Raw genomic sequence first — 15,145 nt, forward strand, 5'->3', positions numbered from 1 at the left:
TTTTAATTTACAATCACCATTAAACTGCTTTTAGTTTTCAACATACTGCAATACTGCAAAAATAATGCATTATAAGATTTTCCCCTCTGTTTGTATGCTTTGAACTTTCCACCCAAGGATTATTTTACAGTAAGAAAACAAATAGCTAATTTAGGATCTAGTTTGGTTTAACAGCTATTGTTCTACCAAGGTACTTGCATAAGAAGTGATGAAAACTACAAAACATATCCACCATGGGTTACAAACGGCAATAAAAATAAAAAAGCAACTGATGAAAACACTAGTTTCCTCCTTTGGCAATGAAAAAATGATTAATAATATTTTCTTCTTATTCTGGTACTGAGCGACAGTGACTATGTTACATTCAACCCAAGTGAAATGTGATTTTGTTCTTAAGAGAAACCCATACATCATTATTTCTATGTTAAATAAAAAAATCACTTCCTTACTGAAGAGAATGATAATCACTTCATTGAAAAAATCTGTTTAGTCTTTATTATAACATTAAGCAAATTAAACATCAGCATAATCCAGGTGATACTAGAAAAGGGTCATCAAAGAAATTAACTTTGTTGTTCATTAATTTACATGGATTAGTAGAGGGCAAAAAGATAGCAAATCTGCTCTAGTTTTTTATGATATAATTTCAAACTGTACACCATTTGTGGCAGTAGGGTGACTTTGGGGTTAATCAGACTGATTTGTCCTTTTAATTGCTTTCTATTCAAAGAAAATTCATTAGATAATGTTCTCTTCAAAATTCATGAATCAATTTAACTGAAGAAACCACATTAACAGCTTTGGGTTCATTAGCACATGCAGTTGTGTTACTAGCTGATTGCTAGGAGGGTTTCCTTAGGCAAACAGATTTTGTTTACTGTGATTTCTTTAGAAAGGTTTACGTCAAATCAAATTCTTACTTATTATTTTTAACCTCTTTTTAAGACAGAAAGATTAGTGTTAAACAAGAGCACTCAGGGTTTCATGGAATTGTTGTCTGATGTCATTTTTTAAATCAATGAATAAAGTAAATCCACACTGCTAGGGACTCACTCCAAATTTCCCGACTCTCTCCACCCCCCTTTTGGCAGCGAACTAGGAGGTGGGTTTGGCCCAGCAGGGTAGGTGGATCTGGAACTTTATAAAACCTGTAGGAATAAAATGAGAAGTCTGTGCAAACTTAACTGGAGCATGGAATAGTTACAGGAAACAATGGAATGGTTCCAAAAATCATCATTTGAGAGCAAAGCAATACTGGTTCTTTGCAGTGTTATGGCCAAATTACTGAGTATCTTTTAACATTCTAAAAATATTGTATAATAAAACAATTATGTATCACTATGTAAGCAGAGATACAATATTTTCGGATCCACTGTACATTTTTAAAGATATGCTGTACCTTTACTGTCACAAAACGTTAGGAGTTATAGCTCAAAATAATGAAATATTTAGCAATCATGCACATCATTTTATAAATTTACCTGAAAACTCAATTTTGCCCTGTAGGGAGCAAATGCATTAATTAGTTTAAGCAGCTCGAAGAGACAGGGCCAAATACTGTTATTAAACTGTCTACAAGTGTTAGTGCCTGTATGCATAACCTGCTCAAAATTAGATGGCTGAACCTTCACCCATTTTCAATACACATGCCAATATTTTATGCTATTAAATATCACTATAAAGCATAGTAAAATTTGCACATAAAATTTACACACATTCTCTTTCTCCACACACACGAAAATGTTTTATATTTTCCTGAGGTTAAGATGACTGCATAATTTCTGAGTTGCAGATCGCAGCAGAGCCATGACCGAGGTATTCTACATCATCCAAAATGACTAGCAAAAGTGTTTTCTGTTCTCCACCCCTGCCACTGTCATGGTGAATATACTGTATATACCTTTTAAGAAATATTTTCCATTTAGTTTAGTGAACTGTCTGCTGCTCTCTTTCCAGATAATGGCTGTTGCTAACAACAAAAGAATGCCTGACTTTGTTCAAACATATATTCTTTTTTAATTGATAAACATATTCTCAAATTTTATCCCTGAATGTACACAGCACTGTGAAAAGGGTGCTATCCTGAGGTGAAGGGTCTAGTCCTCTGGGTATTAGATATCTCATAACTACGCAGGTAAAGAGACACTACTGCTTCTTTGATTGGTGAAGGCTTCCTTTTCCAGCTGAACCTGCTAGGAACAGTTAAGGAGAACAAGCTTTTCTAATATTTGCATTGGTTATATCTGAAGACTATACATAAGGGGTTCACTCGAAATGTGAAATCTTTCAATAAAACACACTCCACCCATAAAGAGGGGGACCCAGGATAACACACACAGTTAGTGATACACATTCCTTGCTTATTTTTCCTTTCATTGTTTTAAAGAGAACAATATATCAAAGTCCACGCTACAAGGCTGAAATTGTTTCAATGAAAGATGCATTTTAGACATTCATGTTGGACAAAACAGCTTAAAGTGTTCTAAGGCACAGACCTGGAAACTTAGGCTTCCCCTTTTGAAACGACTGGCCCTTCTGAAGCAAGTCAGAAGGTCTTATGCCAGGTCTTGGCCAACAGGATGAAGATGGTCACATGGGGAAGTGGCCAGCCAGCGGGAAATGCCTTGGATTCTGGAAAGGCACTAAGAAATTTGGAGGTTAGATGATAAAGGAAGAAGGAATGCATGGAAGATGTACTGGCTTCATGGAGCAGAAAGAGGAAAAAAAAAAAGGGATGGAGTTTAAAAAATGGTGACAGCCAAGAATAAAATAGAAAATGGAACAAATAAATAACCAGGTAAGAGAGAAAACAGGAGAGAGATGAAATGCCCCTTTTGCCTCCCCTGCCCCAATTCTTTAAGGAATATACTATTGAGGATGGGAGAGATCCATATCGTCACTGAAGCTAGGAATTACGTTTTCAGGGACTGCCTGTAGCTTCATGTGGGAATTCTGTAGCTCCATTGGAGGAGGTGTTTTGTTTGAGATGGCCAAAACAATTTATCGCTGGATATTCTTATTTCAGTACCTAACTGCAGTGGTTGTGGCCGTTCAATGACCATAACCAGATTGTCAACAGTGTTAACTATAGCTGCCTGTAGGAATCCGGACCACTCACTCATTGTTGTGCTATGCAAGGGGAGACAAGTCAGGAATAGAAATTGACACAATTATGCACCCGTGCACAAACAGAAGCTGAAAGGTTTGATTCTGGTTCTATTCCATGTCCCCTTCTCCCAGCAGCTTCCCACCCTTCATGGAACAGGTCTGAATTCCTAACTTCCATCAGCCTTCCCTGTTGAGGATTTTTGGCTTAGACAGGATGGGACACAATTTACTGCAACTGATTATTCAGCAAATATAGCCCAATGTTATTTATTGGGGAGGGGGAATACCCCAACCCCATGAGAGCTATAATTTCCCCACACTGAAAAAAAAATCTGACACCACCACCTCCCGCCCAATACATTTAAAGCACACACAACTGTAACTTTTCCAAGTATTTGTAAGATTATGTCATTTCCCATTTGCTTTGTTCTTTTCACAATAAGAAAAACAAAGAGGAATTAGATTCCATTAGTTGCTAATAACTTCCTAAAATTCATCAGTATTCTAAGCTACACACAGCACCCCCCAAAAAAACCAAAAAACGTTCACACCTATAACTTAACATCAGCCCATGCAATTTTGTTGGAAAAAGTCCAGACAATGCACTCCCAGGCTGAAAGCTTGTATGCCAAGCTTTGAGCCTGAAGTGAAGTTATAAATACCTGTAAAAGGGGTTTCTAACAAACCTACCGTTAATACCTAAATGTACAGGCCTAAGCCACTTTCTAGTCACATGGTGCTGTAAGAATATACTTCCCCATATGAAAAAAGTTACTTTACTGCAAGAGAAACACAAATTGAAAACAGATGTTTATTTTAAAGTTGGGTTTGCCACACATTCAAGGCTGGAAGCATTATAAAATGCATCTATGAATTACTATCAAAGCATCTAGGCATAATACACAGAAATCCAGATGCTCCATGCAATCTGAGATACAAGAACAGAGGAAATGGTGCACATTCAGTTAATAATTCCAGTAATGTCTCCTCTCCCTCTGTATGTCTTACTATTTTTGGGACAAGGTAAGAGGCCTCCTTATCTCTCAAGCCAAGAGTGAGGATGGACAGGACAGGCAGGCAAACTATTCACTAAAACTCATTGTGGGGAACCAGATAACTTATTCAAGTCTATTTTTTGTGAGTTCCCAAATGTAAAAATAGCCAAAGTCCTACATCCACTACACAAGTTTTATCGTGTGTGCAGTCTGTTCCAAGCTTTGGGAGAATGAATTATTTTAAAAATCATCATCATCATCATCATCTCTCTCAATCAGTACTGAGGGAAAAGGCTAAGCCTGGACCTTGAAGGCTGAAGTCTTCAGCTTATTTACAAACAAGAATGACAGCAGTCCTGTAAAGTGCCTCCTAATGTAGGCAAATTGACTTCAATCTCTGTGGTTGAAACAAAGACCACAATATGTTCAATCCTACACGTTTCTGCTGATGTTGCCAACTACTACTGTATACCAGTTTGTTCCAATCATGACGTTGATGGTTAGAGATTTGGGCACTTGTCCACTGAGAACTAGGGAAACCAAACACATTTTTCACATGCCACTAAAATGCCATCAGAGAAAAAACAAATTTCAGTCACTTTTAGCCCGGGTTAAATAGTTACTATATCTATCTCATTATCAATACTCTGTGCTCTCCTGTTTTTTAAATTAAAAACAGTTTTAGACACTGAAGGTGACATGACCCAGTCCTTCCTCCCTGCTTCAAATAAAAAACAAACAAAACCCCACAAAGTACTGACTATAAATGTGTTAGAAAATTTTATATTTTGTTGCACTATATTACATACTGTGTTGTTTGAAAGACTGACCTGGAATTTATATGTTATGTCGAGATGAGTGTCCTATACATACAGGAAATAGATCAATATATTTAAAACACATACAGAGCATGAGGGTTCAAACTTGAGGTGCTGCAAATATTTTGGAGAGGTTGCAGCTGAAAGTCGAAAAAATACATTTTCTCTGTCTGCTTGCATGAAATATAAATATATTACAGTACATAGGAAAGGTGGAATGTGACCTTGCCTAACTCAAAATATTAGACTTTTTTTTTTAAGAACTTAGCTATGACCTTATGACTTCACAACTGGCAGAACTAAAGACAAAAATGGTTCATAAAGGTCAAACAAAGTGTAAAAATAAATTAATCATTTTCGTTTAGGATAAGTCATATTAAATTTATACAACCCATAATTAACTTTATAGTCAGATTTGTATTTTTAAAAATATTTTAAATGTGACATCTATTCTAAGATGTCCAAACTATAGGGAGATTCCATTTTTATCACCCTTCAATTACCTCCCTATTAAGTTTACTCATTTTACAAGTAAAAGTATTCATGTTGTTAACTGCTATTGCTGCCAATTCAGTCTTGGACTTGAGGCTGATTTTTTCTGGCTAATCTACCAGTACGAGGAATAGATTCTTCAAGTATAACAATTCTGTTCACGATGTATGAGCCTAAATGTACATCTTCACTGTAACTGGAATTGTCATTTGAGTTTATGGAGTCATACCTGCACTAACTTTAATCTATCTAGTTTGCTAAAAATAGCAGAGAGACTATGGAGGCCTAAATGAGCAAGTTTGTATCCAGTGGTGTTAGATGGGCTCCTGCAGTTTGCACTGAAACTCACGCCGACAAATCCTCACTGCTGTTTTGTTTTGTTTTTTTTGCTAGACAGCTAGATTAAAGATAGCACACACAGACTCATAGAATCATAGAAGAGTAGGACTGGAAGGGACCTCGAGAGGCCATCGAGTCCAGCCCCCTGCCCTCATGGCAGGACCAAGCATTTTCTAGACCATCCCTGAAAGCCATCTGTCTAACCTCTTCTTAAATATCTCCAGTGATGGAGATTCTACCACCTCCCTTGGCAATTCGTTCCAGTGTTTGATCACCCTGACAGTTAGGAACTTTTTTCTAATGTCCAACCTGAACCTCCCCTGCTGCAATTTCAGTCCATTGCCTCTTGTTCTATCCTCAGAGGCAAGGAAGAACAAGTTCCCTCCCTCTGACTTATGACACCCTTTTAAATACCTGAAAACTGCTATCATGTCCCCCCTCAATCTTCTCTTTTCCAAACTAAACAAGCCCAATTCTTTCAGCCTTTCTTCAAAGGTCATGTTCTCTAGACCTTTGATCATTCTCGTTGCTCTCCTCTGGACCCTCTCCAATTTCTCCACATCCTTCCTGAACTGCGGTGCCCAGAACTGGACACAATACTCCAGCTGAGGCCTAACCAGCGCAGAGTAGAGTGGGAGAATGACTTCTCGTGTCTTGTTCACGACACACCTGTTAATGCATCCTAGAATCATGTTTGCCTTTTTCGCAACAGCATCACACTGTTGACTCATATTTAGCTTGTGGTCCACTATAACCCCCAGATCCCTTTCTGCTGTACTCATTCCTAGGCAGTCCTTTCCCATTCTGTATGTATGACACTGATTGTTTCTTCCTAAGTGGAGTGCTTTGCATTTGTCCTTATTAAACTTCATCCTGTTTACCTCAGCCCATTTCTCCAGTTTATCCAGATCCTTTTGAATTATGACCCTATCCTCCAAAGAAGTTGCAACCCCTCCCAGCTTGGTATCATCTGCAAACTTAATAAGTGTACTTTCTATGTCAATATCTAAATCATTAACGAAGATATTGAACAGAACCGGTCCTAAAACAGACCCCTGTGGAACCCCACTAGTTATACTTTTCCAGCCGGATTGAAAACCATTAATAACTACTCTCTGGGTACGGTAATCCAGCCAGTTGTTCACCCAGCTTATAGTAGCCCCATCTAAGTTGTATTTGCATAGTTTATTGATAAGTATATTATGTGAGACCGTGTCAAATGCTTTACTGAAGTCTAGGTATACCACATCCACCGCTTCTCCCTTATCCACAAGACTCGTTATTCTATCAAAGAAAGCTGTTAGATTGGTTTGACATGATCTGTTTTTAACAAAGCCATGCTGGCTGTTCCCTAGCACCTTACCACCTTCCAAATGCTTGCAGATGATTTCTTTAATTACCTGCTCCATTATCTTTCCTGGCACAGAAGTTAAGCTGACTGGCCTGTAGTTTCCCGGGTTATTATTGTTCCCCTTTTTATAAATGGGTACTATATTTGCCCTTTTCCAGTCTTCTGGAATCTCTCCTGTCTCCCACGATTTACCAAAAATGATTGCTAAAGGCTCAGATACCTCTTCTATCAGCTCCTTGAGGATTCTAGGATGCATTTCATCAGGCCCTGGTGATTTGCGGACATCTAATTTTTCTAAGTAAATTTTAATTTGTTCTTTTCTTATTTCAACTTCTAAGCCTACCCCTTTTTCACTAGCATGCTCTATGTCAGGCATTCCTTTAGATTCTCAGTGAAGACCGAAACAAAGCAATCATTAAACATTTCTGCCATTTCCAAATTCCCTGTTACTGTTCCTCCCTCCTCACTGACCAATGGCCCTACCCTCTCCTTAGTCTTCCTCTTGTTACCAATGTATTTGTAAAAATCCTTCTTGTTTCCCTTTATGCTTGTAGCTAGTTTGAGCTCATTTTGTGCCTTAGCCTTTCTAATCTTGCTCCTGCACGCTCATGTTGTTTGCCTATATTCATCCTTTGTAATTTGTCCTAGTTTCCATTTCTTATAAGATTCCTTTTTTATTTTGAGATCATGCAAGATCTCCTGGTTAAGCCAAGGCTGTCTTTTGCCATGTTTTCTATCTTTCCTACACAGTGGGATAAGATTGCTTTTGGGCCCTTAATAATGTCCCTTTGAAAAACTGCCAACTCTCCTCAGCCATTTTTCCCCTCAGTTTAGCTTCCCATGGGACCTTACCTACCAGCTGTCTGAGTTTATCAAAATCTGCCTTCCTGAAATCCATTATCTCTATTGTACTGTTTTCCCTTCTACCCTTCCTTAGAATTGTGAACTCTATGATTTCATGATCACTTTCACCCAAGCATCCTTCCACTTTCAAATTCTCAATAATTTCCTCCCTATTTGTTAAAATTAAATCTAGAACAGCTTCCCCTCTGGTAGCTTTTTCAACCTTTTGGAATAAAAAGTTGTCTGCAATGCAATCCAAGAATTTATTGGACAGTCTGTCCCCTGCTGTATTAGTTTCCCAACATATACCTGGATAGTTGAAGTCCTCCATCACCACCAAATTCTGGGCCCTGGATGATTTTGTTAGCTGTTTAAAGAAAGCCTCATCCACCTCTTCCACCTGGCTAGGGGGCCTGTAGTAGACTCCTAGTAGGACCTCATCCTTGTTTTTCACTCCTCTGAGTCTCACCCAGAGACTTTCAACTGTCCATCTCCTTCGTCCATCTCCACCTCTGTCCAAGTGTGTACATTTTAATATACAAGGCAACACCTCCTCCCTTCTTTCCCCGTCTGTCCTTCCTAAGCAGGCTGTACCCTTCAATACCAACATTCCAATCATGAGTATTATCCCACCAAGTTTCTGTGATGCCAATGATATCATAGTTGTATTCATTTATTAGTACTTCCAATTCTTCTTGCTTATTTCCCATACTTCTTGCATTTGTATATAGGCATCTCAGACATTGATTTGGTCTTGCCTCCCAGTTTTGCCCTGGCCCTCTTTTTACTCTCCCAGTGTAGCCCATACTCCCTCCCATTTCAAATTCATCTCCCATGTATTCATGCTGTCCACTTACCTGCAGGCTTTGCTCCCCTGCCCCCGCCTATCCTAGTTTAAAGCCCTCCTCACTAGGTTAGCCAGCCTGTGTCCGAATATGGTCTTCCCCCTCCTCGAAAGGTGAACGCCATCTCTACCTAGCAGTCCTTCCCGGAAAAGCATCCCATGGTCAAAGAAACCAAAGCCTTCCTGGCGACACCATTTACGCAACCAAGCATTCACCTCTAGGATACACCTGTCTCTGCCATGGCCCCTACCTCTGACAGGCAGGATTGAAGAGAATACCACCTGCACCACAAACTCCCTGACCCATGCCCCCAGAGCCCTGAAGTCACTCTTGACCTGCTCAGCGTCACACCGCGCAGTATCATTAGTGCCCACATGGATGAGAAGCATGGGATAGTAGTCAGAGGGCCGGATAATCCTCGACAATGCCTGTGTAACGTCTCAGATACGGGCCCCCAGCAGCCAGCAGACCTCCCGAGAGGAAATGTCAGGGCGACAGATGGGCGCCTCCATCCCTCTCAGAAGAGAGTCTCCAACCACCACTACTCTACATTTCCTTCTTGCAGGGGTGGCAGTAGACTTCCCAGTCTTGGGGGTACGAGGCTTCTCCTCTTCTGTACGGGATAATTCTTGGTCTCCTGTATCAAGTACAGCATAACGGTTTTCCAGTACCACGGTGGGAGGGTTCTGAGCAGGGGTGGGACACAGCCTGCTGCGAGAAGTAACCAGCTGCCAGTGTCCACCCTGGTCCACCTCCTCCAGTGGTTTATCAGCCGTCCTGTGCACTGGGACAGTTACCTCCGCAGTCTCCACCTGAATACTATCCAGGAACTGCTCATGGACTCGGATACTCCTCAACCTGGCCACCTCCAGCTGTAGCTCCCCCACCTGCGCCTGAGAGATTCCACCAGCAGGCACCTTTCACGCTGAATTTTCCCCTCAGCCTGGGTATCAGTAGCTACACTACACTAGCTGAAATCACTCCACACTCCCACTGCAATGTAAACATTACGGTAGATTATGATTAAATTTATCTATTTATGTGGCCTCTCCTCAGTTTAAAAGCTGTCCATGCATAAGAACACGCAGTTCTTTCCTGGTATGTATACCCTAGAAAAAGGCGTAATACAGCCTACTCATATTTTTATTTGGATATGTACCACCAGTTACCATAACTATGCTCACATTCTTCATATTAAAATATAAAATTCATATGCTAAGTTGGCATACTTATGTTGTGTAACTACATTTCCCCCTGTATCCACTGTAAAAAAAACTTAGTACAGGCACACATACTATTGGCTCTTATACATTTTCATGCTACCTCAACATTGAGATTTTCAGATACCAGCAACATGGGTCCAATATTAAAACCTATATAAATAAATTAGATAGATAGGTCTGGCTTGTGTGAGTGACACACAACTCAATGCACCAGATGGCAAAAATTCCTTCTGAGATTGCTTGCCATCCACAGGATGTACAAGCCCTATGACATCCATTAGATACCAGGAACCTGGTCCACAGGGTTTTAGGAGCTAGAAAGTTCTGAATTGTCAACATTGCTAGAGCTAGAAGCTTAAGGCCAGAGGCCTCTACTCCTGGGATCTAACTGGTGGAAATTGTTGGGGAGTGTTCCTGATTGGTTCCCTGTTTCTAGTTAAACCATATACAGGAAGAGGAAGCTGTCCATTGAACAAAGTTTCCCCTGCTTAGGGATGCTTTCCTTCAGTTACCGGCTTCCACTGCCTGATTTTGGCATCCTGGTTTCCTGACTCTGACTGCCTCCTGCTCTGACAACTAGATAAGACCACTGATATCCCAGTTTGACAATAGGATAGGACAGATTAAGTAAGCCAGATAGGTGGGACCATGGTTATGTCTATTCTTTACCTGCCTTCAGGATATCTGCTTGCTGGGAGGAACATGCCAGGCTGCAGTCACAAGGACTACTATTTTCATTGGCTGCTACATGGAGAAGCCACCTGGCCTCTCCTCCTGGTAGGAGCTGCAGAGAATTCCAGTTACTTCTGGGGAGTCCCCTCCAGGTAAGCACCACCCCACACCCAAGCCCCTACCTCAGCTTGTGCCCCCTCTAAAACCCAAACTGCTCACCAGTGGCTAATGCAGCTGGCCAAGAGCTGCCTGGTCTGTTCAGGCAGCCCTGGAGCCAGGTCCACCGGCCACTGCAGAAGTCATGGAGGTTATGGGATTCGTGACTTTCCACGGCCAACATGACAGACACACACCCCAACTCATTACATATTCAAAAGTCCTGGCCCAGATTACAGTAATTTTCAACTGCCTGATAATGACAGCACAGCAGCTTTGTGGTTCCTTCAATCATGTTAAATAACACCAAGTCACCACTTGTATTAGATCTTGAAATTCACTGTCAATACTAAAATATTCCCTTTGTGTCCTGATTTCAAAATGGTGCGATACCAACCTGGCACTGGAATAGTCCAATATTCTCTGGCACATGCTCAGATGATGGCACTCAAGAGGGCAAACATTTTTCATCTAAAATTGAAGGATGTAAAGTACAAACATTTTGCAGACTAGTTGCTAAAATGTTGGAGTTTCACTTTTGGCTCTGCCTGTGAATGAGACATTCCCTCAATAAGAGCATATGAGAAGATGAATCATAGAACTAGAAGGAATCTCTGAGAGGCCACCAAGTCTACTTGCATTCAATCATGGCTGGACCAACCACTATCTAGATCACCCCTGCCAAGTCCAGCCTTCTCTTAAAAAATCTCTTAAGCTATGTATACATGGTGGAGCTATTTCAGAATACTGGCTACTCTGTGTCTTTGAAATGTGCCAGTTATTTTGAATTTTTTTTCTGAAATAAAGGGCATACTATTTTGGCATCCCTATAGTCCTTGTTGCCGGAGTTATAAGGGATGCCTTGAAATAGCACCTTATTTTGCTGTTTGGTGCTTTTTAGACAGTGCCAAATGCTGAAATAGCCAATTTCGAGTTGCACTGTCACGTAGCGGTAGCCCTAATGTCCAGTCTAAACTTCCCTTGCTTCAACTTACTTCTTGCAAGCTAAGCCCATTGCTTCTTGTCCTATCCTCAGGGCTGGGTCCACACTACAGAATTTTGTCGACAGAAAGGGCCTTCTGTCAACATAACTCAGGGGGTGTCTACACACTTAAAGCATTCTGTGGATAGACTCTTGACAGAACTCTGCATTTGCCTCAACAGTATTATCCCTCGAAAATTTGAGGTATAACACTCTATCGACAGATTACTGTCTACCCGAGTGCAGTGTAGACACTTCTGTCGACAGAGAGGACTTCCGGTTGCTGGGAAGCCCTCTTTGCAGAGCTGCCATTCTGCTTCCTGGCACCAGAGGGCAATGCAGTCTGGCAGCTCTCTGTCGACAGAGCAAGATGTACGCAGATGCAGGCTGTCGACAGAGGTTCTGTCGAGATCTCCCTGTTGGCAGTAACTTTTCTCAACAGATGCTTCTAGTGTACACATAGCCCAGAGTCTATTTTTTTCTCCCTCTTGTAAAAACCTTCAGATACTTGAAAGTTATCATGTCCTCTGTTTTCCAGAGTAAACAAACCCAGCTCTTTCAGTCTTCCCTCATAAGACACATTTTCTAGATCATTAATATTTTTTGTTACTCTTCTCTGAACCTACTCCAATTTGTCCACATCCTTCCTGAAATGTGGCCCCCAGAACTGGATACAGTACTCCAGTTGAGGCCTATTCAGTGCAGAGTGAAAGAATTACTTCTTGGTTCTTGTCTACAGTATTCCTGCTAATAAAGCCTAGAATGATGTTTAATTTTTTTAAAACAGTGTAACACTCATACTTAGCTTGAGGTCTTCTATGACTCCTAGATCTCTTTTTGCAGCAGTTCTTCCTAGGTAGTCATTTCCCAATTTGTATGCATGCAACTGATTGTTCCTTACAAAATGGAGTACTTTACATTTGTCCTTATTGAATTTCACCTGATTTAATTAAAACGGTTTCTCCAGTTTGGTCAGTTCATTTTCAGTTATAATCTTTAGCCTTCAAATCACTTGCAACCCCTCCTAAGTTGGTATCATCTGAAAATTTTATAAGAGTACTCTCTACGTCCAGGTCTACACTAAAGGGGAAGGTTGAATTAAGATACACCACTCCAGTTACATTAATTATGTAGCTGGAGTGAACGTATCCTAGTTTTTTAATGAGAAGGCCAAGCAAGACTGTATCAAATGCTTTACTAAAGTTTAATCCCACATCCACCTCTTGTCCCTTATCCTCAAGGCTTGTTACCCCGTCAAAGAAAGCAATCAGGTTGTTGGACACGATTTGCTCTTGATAAATCCATGCTGACTGTTACTTATCACCTCACAATCTTCTTGATGCTCTAAATGTAGGTGAAAGTGTGTGTACATAAGTAAGTGTTTTATGTTTATATATTTCGGAATCACAGAAGTCAGACAAAATATGGTTAAATATTACAGGGAATTTTGCCATGTTTGACAAACATGTACAAGGACATATTTAAGCTTGTCCACATCAGCAGGCCAAGCTTCGTCAGAATGCAGCTCAACAGGATCTGTGTTTGATCTCTGATTTAATATGCCTTTAAGTATAGCTCCCTGCAGACTGTTGACAGGCTTCTATCCTTAGAAACAAACAACTCTCTCTAGACCTAATCCATCAGTCTTTATTCAGGTTAAATGTCCTAGAGGTCAGTAGAAGTTCTTCCTGAGTAATGATCATTGTTCTTGGCCCCTTTTTAAATGCTAACTAATGATGTACACGCATAAAGTATAGCACAGGCCTAATGAAACAAGGAGAAAACTCTAGCATTCCTGCCTCTGAAATCTGTGGAAATTTGTAAAATTTTTCTAAAATATGCATCCAAGTTTGGAGGTTTATATGAAAAAAAGAGCATGTTCAAAATATGAATCCTTAATTTATGAAACTATGTTTATCTAAGATGAATATCATTCAGCAATTTAAGTGATGTAGTTATTAGGCTTTTCATTCCACAGGATGGAAAGAGATGCTGGAAATTACAGAGCTAACTGCAATTCCTATTTGGGCTAGGACACAGACCATTTACTCTCCAGCATCCCAACAGGCGATTTCTACAGATATTTGAAGCTGTGTAGACTTAAATGAAGAACCTACACGGTCATCTTGTGAGCTGTAGGTAATATGCCAAAACTGGAATTGCTACAGGAAAGGAGAATACATGATGTGAATGAAGGGGCTCAGAAAACAACCTCCTTCCATACAAAGGTGGCAGGAAGATCTTCTTTGGTAAGCATTTGATTCCAGTTCAATTTAGACTCTTCGAATGCTCCCCATTCTCTGCAGCAGGATTTCCCAGCCATAACACTGTACTGTAGGCTGGAAAGATATCATGGCTTTTGCCCCTTTTTTCCTGGCATATTTTCCCTTTCATTTCTTATTTTTCTCACTCTTGCAGCACTTGCAGTTGGGCCCATGATTAATTCAGATTATGAACACAGGGCTTCTTCATCTAATGTCTGCTACTAATCCTTACAAAACTACTTAGCAGAGACTGCTGTGGAGTGGCAAAGTTGGTCTCTTATTCCGTGCTACTCACTAAGCACCTTTATAATTCTCATCTTCTTACAAGACTTGTGTGTGGAGAGGAAAGCTAAATATACACTTGAACTTTACTCTCTTTTCCCCTTGTTTAATCAGTGACATATCACTGTGAATAAATAAATCTGGAGACCCACAAACACAATACATTAGTAAATATTGCATTACCTACTCACAGCAGATGTAGTTTCTGACTGCTTAAGTTCACCCCTTGCATTTCTGGATCAAAATGTTGATTCCGAAACATCCCACTGATATACTAAGAAAAAAACCACGATGATGTAAGATTTAAAAAATACACATATTTAGCAGCCTGTTACAAAAGATGTCCTTATAATCCAGCTGGTATATATGTTTCAACATAAATGAATATAAGGAAGTAGTAACTTCAGAGCTGCACTCATTTTGGTCACATATTTCTTAAATATGTGTAAACTCACTCCTGTTGTTGGAGATCCTCACTGAATTTTGATCTAGATATCTTTGTTCATGTTGAAGGATACCGATGAACACAGTATTCCAGCTAACAAAAAACCTCAAAATTCAGTGTTCCAAATTTCTGCCATTAAGAAAATCTGAACCAGCAGGTATTGCAAGGAGTTAATGTAGCATCTTTTCATTTAAGAAACCTAGAAGCCTAGTCTGGCTAAGCTTTATTTCACTCTCATGAATATAAATGCTCTGACAATCTCAGTGTAGTTCTCAGTGCACTGGAACACAATCTCATACCTCATATTGGTAGGACGCATTGTAGTATTAG

The 15,145-nt window shown here is 40.2% G+C and overlaps 1 protein-coding gene across 1 annotated transcript in view; it reads right to left on the reverse strand.

The window, feature by feature from the left end:
- Positions 1-15,145, reverse strand: part of MGMT (O-6-methylguanine-DNA methyltransferase) — a 356,731-nt gene that overhangs the window by 12,866 nt on the left and 328,720 nt on the right. The window lies entirely within an intron of this gene.

This window comes from Carettochelys insculpta, chromosome 7, assembly GCF_033958435.1.
Source record: "Carettochelys insculpta isolate YL-2023 chromosome 7, ASM3395843v1, whole genome shotgun sequence".
Classification (NCBI taxonomy): domain Eukaryota; kingdom Metazoa; phylum Chordata; order Testudines; family Carettochelyidae; genus Carettochelys; species Carettochelys insculpta.